Source organism: Schistocerca piceifrons, chromosome 3, assembly GCF_021461385.2.
Source record: "Schistocerca piceifrons isolate TAMUIC-IGC-003096 chromosome 3, iqSchPice1.1, whole genome shotgun sequence".
Classification (NCBI taxonomy): domain Eukaryota; kingdom Metazoa; phylum Arthropoda; class Insecta; order Orthoptera; family Acrididae; genus Schistocerca; species Schistocerca piceifrons.
The window spans coordinates 881,840,439-881,846,748 of NC_060140.1; positions in this window are offsets into that span (position 1 = coordinate 881,840,439).

The window sequence follows — 6,310 nt, forward strand, 5'->3', positions numbered from 1 at the left end:
GGACAATTCCAAAAACTTTGTGAGTGCACAAGTGGTGGTTATGGACTTGCTATATTATCCGCAAGTCTCTTCAATGGTGATTGTGCACCTGCACAGTCACAACAGATGGTTGCTGGCCATCTCTACAAGAACTACAGTGGGTCTGCATCTTTGATGACCCACTAATACCATTATTTCTAGAAGGACTACAATTGGTCTACACCTTTGCTGACTCACCAGTACCACAATCTCTAACAGGACTACAGTGGGTCTGCACCTCTGGTGGCCCACCAATACCATAATATCTACCAGGACTACAGTGGGTCTGCTCTGTGATGACCTACCTACCAATAGTCTTCAAAACTTCGAATGACTCTGTTGTGGGTTTGCTCTGTTGTGGCCCATTACCTGCCAGCATGTCAAAAGTCAGCACTGTCTTTTCGTTGGAAGGACAACACTACTTCTTCAAGACTGCATGGAAATCCACTACTTCCATGTGCATTTTCTTCTACTGCTCAGACTTTGAGAAAAACACTGCTATTTTACTGTGATGAACGATCAGGACTGTCTTTATGGACTGTGAGAAAATTTGAGCTTTTGACCAACATTGTATCAATAAGTGTGTGCATTTGATATCTTTGTTATTGTAATTATGAAAAATTTTATCAAATCGTTATTGGCCACTGCCCAAAACAATTTGTAAATTTTTTTGTGGGGAGCATGGGGGCTATGTAAGTAGGCTGTTTATGTTTTCTTATTGGTAACGCCACGTAGCGCTCTGTATGAAAATCACTGGCTGTGCTGTGTGCAGTCTGTGGCTAATTTGCGTTGTTGTCTGCCATTGTAGTGTTGGGCAGCTGGATGTGAACAGCGCGTAGCGTTGCGCAGTTGGAGGTGAGCCGCCAGTAGTGGTGGATGTGGGGAGAGAAATGGCGGAGTTTTGAAATTTGTAAGACTGGATGTCATGAACTGCTATGTATATTATGATTTTTCAACACTATTAAGGTAAATACATTGTTTGTTCTCTATTAAAATCTTTCATTTGCTAAGTATGCCTATCAGTAGTTAGTGGCTTCCATAGTTTGAATCATTTATTTAGCTGGCAGTAGTGGCGCTCGCTGTATTGCAGTAGTTCGAGTAACGAAGATTTTTGTGAGGTAAGTGATTTGTGAAAGGTATAGGTTAATGTTAGTCAGGGCCATTCTTTTGTAGGGATTTTTGAAAGTCAGATTGCGTTGCGCTAGAAATGTTGTGTGTCAGTTTAGGCACAGTCATGTTTAATTTTTCTAAGGGGACGTTTCACCTTGTATAAGGAACTGGGCATTGTCAGATTTATTTACATGTGCCTAAAAGTCAATTGTAAAGTACTAATATGTTGCTAATTAAATTAATTGTTTCATAGACTAAGAGGGGCACTTAATGTCAAATTCATAAGAGGTTCCAATTTACTTTGGTTTGATTCTATTTTACAAGTGTCATTGCTTTAATGTTCAGGAGCATAAAGGTGGTCTGTGAAAACTATTTTCTTCACAAGTAGTAAATAGGACACATCATAAAACTGATAAAAAGTATTGATTTGCTATTACTAGCTACAGTTGGATTGTGCCAAATGTATAGAACTGATGAACAAAATTGCTTCACAAGAGCTGTTATAAAGCACGTAGTTTCGATGTCTAATTACAGTTTGACTTTAACTTGAAATCATTTTTGAAGTTTGTGAAAAATATTGTCAGTGTAAATTGTTTTAAGGTATTACATGATAAATGATCTTAAACGGGGAAGTAATTCAGCTATTATTATAATGAAAATAGTTACTGAAAAGTATGTATAGTCTGCTCATAAAAGTAGCGACAGTTAGTCCCCCCCCCCCCCCCCATTTCAATCTTTGCCGTTAGGAAAAAGCCAAACTGGAAAGAGTTTTTTCTAGCTAAAGAAATCTGAAGTGTCTATTTTAAAAGAGGTTATTTAAAAGGGATGTGTATTGTGTTATTTCATCATATTTGTGCTGTGTAAATGTGTGTTGTCCAAACTTGAAATCTGGTCAGGTGTTATTTAGTCCCATGTTGTTTTGAGAACATCCTCTGTGATAAATAAGTAAATGGCTGAAGTAATGATTGTAGTTAACAGAGATAAAAATCTTTTCCATTTCGCTGATTGCTAAACATGCTGTCCATAATTACTGCTACTCACTGAGCAGTTCGTCTAGTTGTAATAGATGTTCATTACACTTTACAAAGAAAGTGTTTATGTAAGTCTCCTTTTGCAAGAGTAAATAAAAATCTATTGAGGATAATGTTTTCACATTATTATACCTAATTAGGCTGGCGACCGTATTTTGTTTCATTTACAAAAATTATGTTACTGTATTTCTTCCAAAATTTTAGTCTTTCTGTTATCTACCAGCTACTACCATTAAGAAATTCCTATTCGATTCCCTCTGTCTATTAGATAACGTACAGTCAGATTCAAAATTCCTCCCAAAGGGGAACACTATACGGTGCGTTTTAAACCATAATTGGTATTTATTAGCCTGTAGTTGTGTTATACTTGGCTTCCTTGTGACAGGTCATAAGTTCTTTTATTGGGAAACAGTGTAGTACACGCATGCGAACGCTAGTATTAGAGTTACACACCTTATCCGAAGCTGAACGTTCATATTCAGTTATGGAGTTGAAGGGTTTGGCTGTAATTTGGTCCTTTAAAAACTTTGAAAGTTTTCTTTAGGGTAAACACACAAACGTATATTGTGAACCTGAGTCCCTGTCGTTTTTGTTAGCTTGTAAATTGCTACACCGTCGGATAGCCAGATGGTGTATGTATCTTCAAGTATTCGATTTTGAAATAGTGTACATGAAAGGAAATAAGAACATAATAGCTGATGCTCTTTCTCGATTACCACAAGGCTTAGAGGAATTTAACGATCTTTTAGAGCAGGAAGGTGAAATAAGAGCTTTGTTGATGGAAGACAAAACACTCTGACCGTACTATGTCCACATGCGCAAACACATTGAGCAATTACATCAGGAAGACACACGCTGGAGTAAGGTAAGAGCGAAAATTATGCAAAACGGTGATGAAAAGTTACAAAGGTTTTTCACTATCCACAAAGCTGTTCTGTTCCATAGGAATCATCCCGAACAAGAACAATGCATGCGGGTTTGCCAGATGAATATGTGGATGATTTTATCTTGTACACCCATTATACTTGGGGAGATTATGGTACTGCAAAACGCACTGACAAAATAGGTAAGTACTGTTATTCCCAAACTTTAGACAAAGAGTATTATAGGTGGCAAGAAAGTGAATTGTCTGCCAGAAAACAATACTTTATAACATCTCCAAACAGACTGAAGTACATCCCATTGTGGATAAAAAATCTCTTGAAAAGATATATTTTGGTGTCGCTGGACCCTATCCCAGAGAGACAGATGGCGTAAAGCATATAGTAGGTCTGAATGATATTTTCATCAAATACGCAAAATTGTGTGCTGTACAGAACATCATAGCCAGTTCAGTTATCAGACGAATCAAAGAGGATTATTTTGTAAGAGTAGCAAAAGCTAGAAGTCATATTGACAGATATTGCCTCATATTTTGTTCGATGTAAATGAAAAGAGTTTGTAGATTCTAACCAAATCAAATACATTTTAGTACCCAAATTTCATCCCAACGCATTTCGCATAGAAAGGGTGCATAAGGAATTCAACAGGTTCGTGAGAACCAATGTACCACGTTAACATACCGAGTGGATTGAATATGTCACTGCCTTCTTACAAGTTGTTAACAAAGTTCCCCATACATCAATTGGATTTAAGCTAATTTTGTTTAAATGGTCAACTGAAATCAAGTAGACGAGGGGGAAAAACCTTTGCCCAAGATACCGGTAGAGAAATTATTACTGGATGATAAAATATAACAAGCAGTAGTCAACTTTGAAACCTGCGCAAAATACAGGAAAGGAATTTATGACATAAAGCTGAAAAGTACAAAACAATTTAATACAGGACAAAAGATGTTACTTAGAACACATCGCAAATTCACAAAAATTGGAAAACTGTACCGTAAGTGGCAACTAGTATACACCAGACCATACATAATTACTAAAATCCCCTACCCGGGAGCATAGAGATTAATATACGCAAACATGTGTAAGGACTTGAGAACATTTATACATTGAAGAACGGCTGTATTCCCTCTAAGTTGTACATATGTATAATAATATTGGATTTAGGCTGCTGGAAAGACACATTCCAGAATTTATTTTGTTGGTTGTTAAGGAAACTTTTTGTTTGTATTTTTTCTTATACGCCAAAAGTGTAAACGATAAGATGAGTGGTTGTAACAAGGACGAATTTTATTTTTATACGTGAAGAGACGACGATTCTCTAAATACAACGCTTCGCCTTGCGCGTAGCCAGTCGTAAACAAATAAATGAACTTGTGAAACACATGGCAACGTGCAATGATACAACTACGACTATCTACACAATACAGACACACACCCACACACACACACACACACACACACACACACACACACACACACACACAAAGATAAGTTAGGGTATTATACACACAGGAAAGAGATGCTAAACTACGATACTGAATTAAGGTTGAGAACTACTGAATAATCAATGGATCGAAACCTAATTACCGTGAGCGTAGACTACCTATGAAAGCATCAAACACCTGAGTTACATTGAAATTTTTATGCATGTTTGTTACTTATGTAAACATTGTTTTATGCTCATTATACGTAGCATATCGTATTGATGAATACAACTCTGTAAACCTCATCACATGAAATGGTCATCCCACATACAATGACATAACAAGTAAATATTGAGCTGCACTTTTAAGCACTGAATAAGTGTTTGATAAGATTGTTAACATCAGATTTGAATTGTGCTTAGAAACAACAAAATATTTTGTTCTCGGATTTACGGTTAAGTCTATTAACGAGACGTAACTGAGCACATCAATCATTTCCGTGGAATTTCCACAACCCTGTAGTGTGTAGATCCTTCATGGAGAACGCTAGAGAGGGGAGGCCATATGTAGTTATCTGAGCGGCGCGTAGTATCTATTGTAGCGACTATTGCATACTTCTTTGATTCTTTTTGAATTGATAAATACAGGGCGATTATAATTAAAGTTAAACTTTCAAACCGCTGTAGAAATAACACCACTGGTAAGAATGACGTCAAATTGCAACGAAATATTATTGCAAAAGACGGAAAACTTACGACAGAAGGAAAGTAAATAGTTTCAAAATGTATTAACAGATGGCGCTGTAAGCATCATAATTTATAAATGACAAATGAATCATACAACAATGCCTAAGGTGTCCGTCTGACGTTAAACAAACTGTACTACTCAGTGTGCATAGGTGTACAGCTGAGATACTGTTAGTTACGTAAGCCCATCCACGAGGGCAAAGACATATCACATCGGATGGGAAAAATCGGTTTTTAATTGTCCTGAGGCCAAAAGCCGCATAAAAAGCATAAATCAAAATCAAATCGGATTATTAATTACCCTCTGACTGGCGCAAAACATGTTCAATATGCTATCCGCCGTTTTCTGCAACAAGTTGAAATCGAGAAACAGCACAGCATGTTCCACAACTGATCGAAGTGTTTCCGAGGTCACGTTCAGAATGTGTTGCGCAATGGGTACCTTCAATGCAGCTAAGTTTGCAATTGGTACACTGAACGCAATATATTTCAGGCAGCTCCATAGCCAGGAGTCACATGGTTTACGATCAGGTGATCTGGACGACCAGGCTGTAGGGAAATGGCAGCTGATAATTCTAGCAGTTCCGAAATGGTGCTTCAGCTGCTGCTTGACAGGATTTGCAATGTGCGGAGGTGCGCCATGTTGCTACAACTGACCCCATACACACATCCACGCTTTTGGAGAGCTGGAATGACGTGGCTGCGCAAAAGACACTCATAGTGCTTACCAGTGACGGTTCAGGTAACAGGACCGGAAGCACCTGTTTCTTCGAAAAGATATGGCCCTATGGTAAATGATGCCGTAAACCCGAACCACACATGAATTAGAGTTCTAAAAATGTTGACCCAAATCAATCTGCGGAAACAATATTTGGGTCAACATTTGTAAAATTCTAATTCCTCTCTCTCAAACCCAATCCTATGAGGAGAGAGGGAGAGCTTTAGCGAATCATAATTTACGAAGTAAATAAGTATTTTGTATTTATCCGTAACCATTTTCCACGCAAAAATGAGAACACGGATTTTCTTGAATTACAGCGCCAACTACCAAGAATCAAAACAAATGTTTAAGACAAAATGTACGTAGTTTTTTA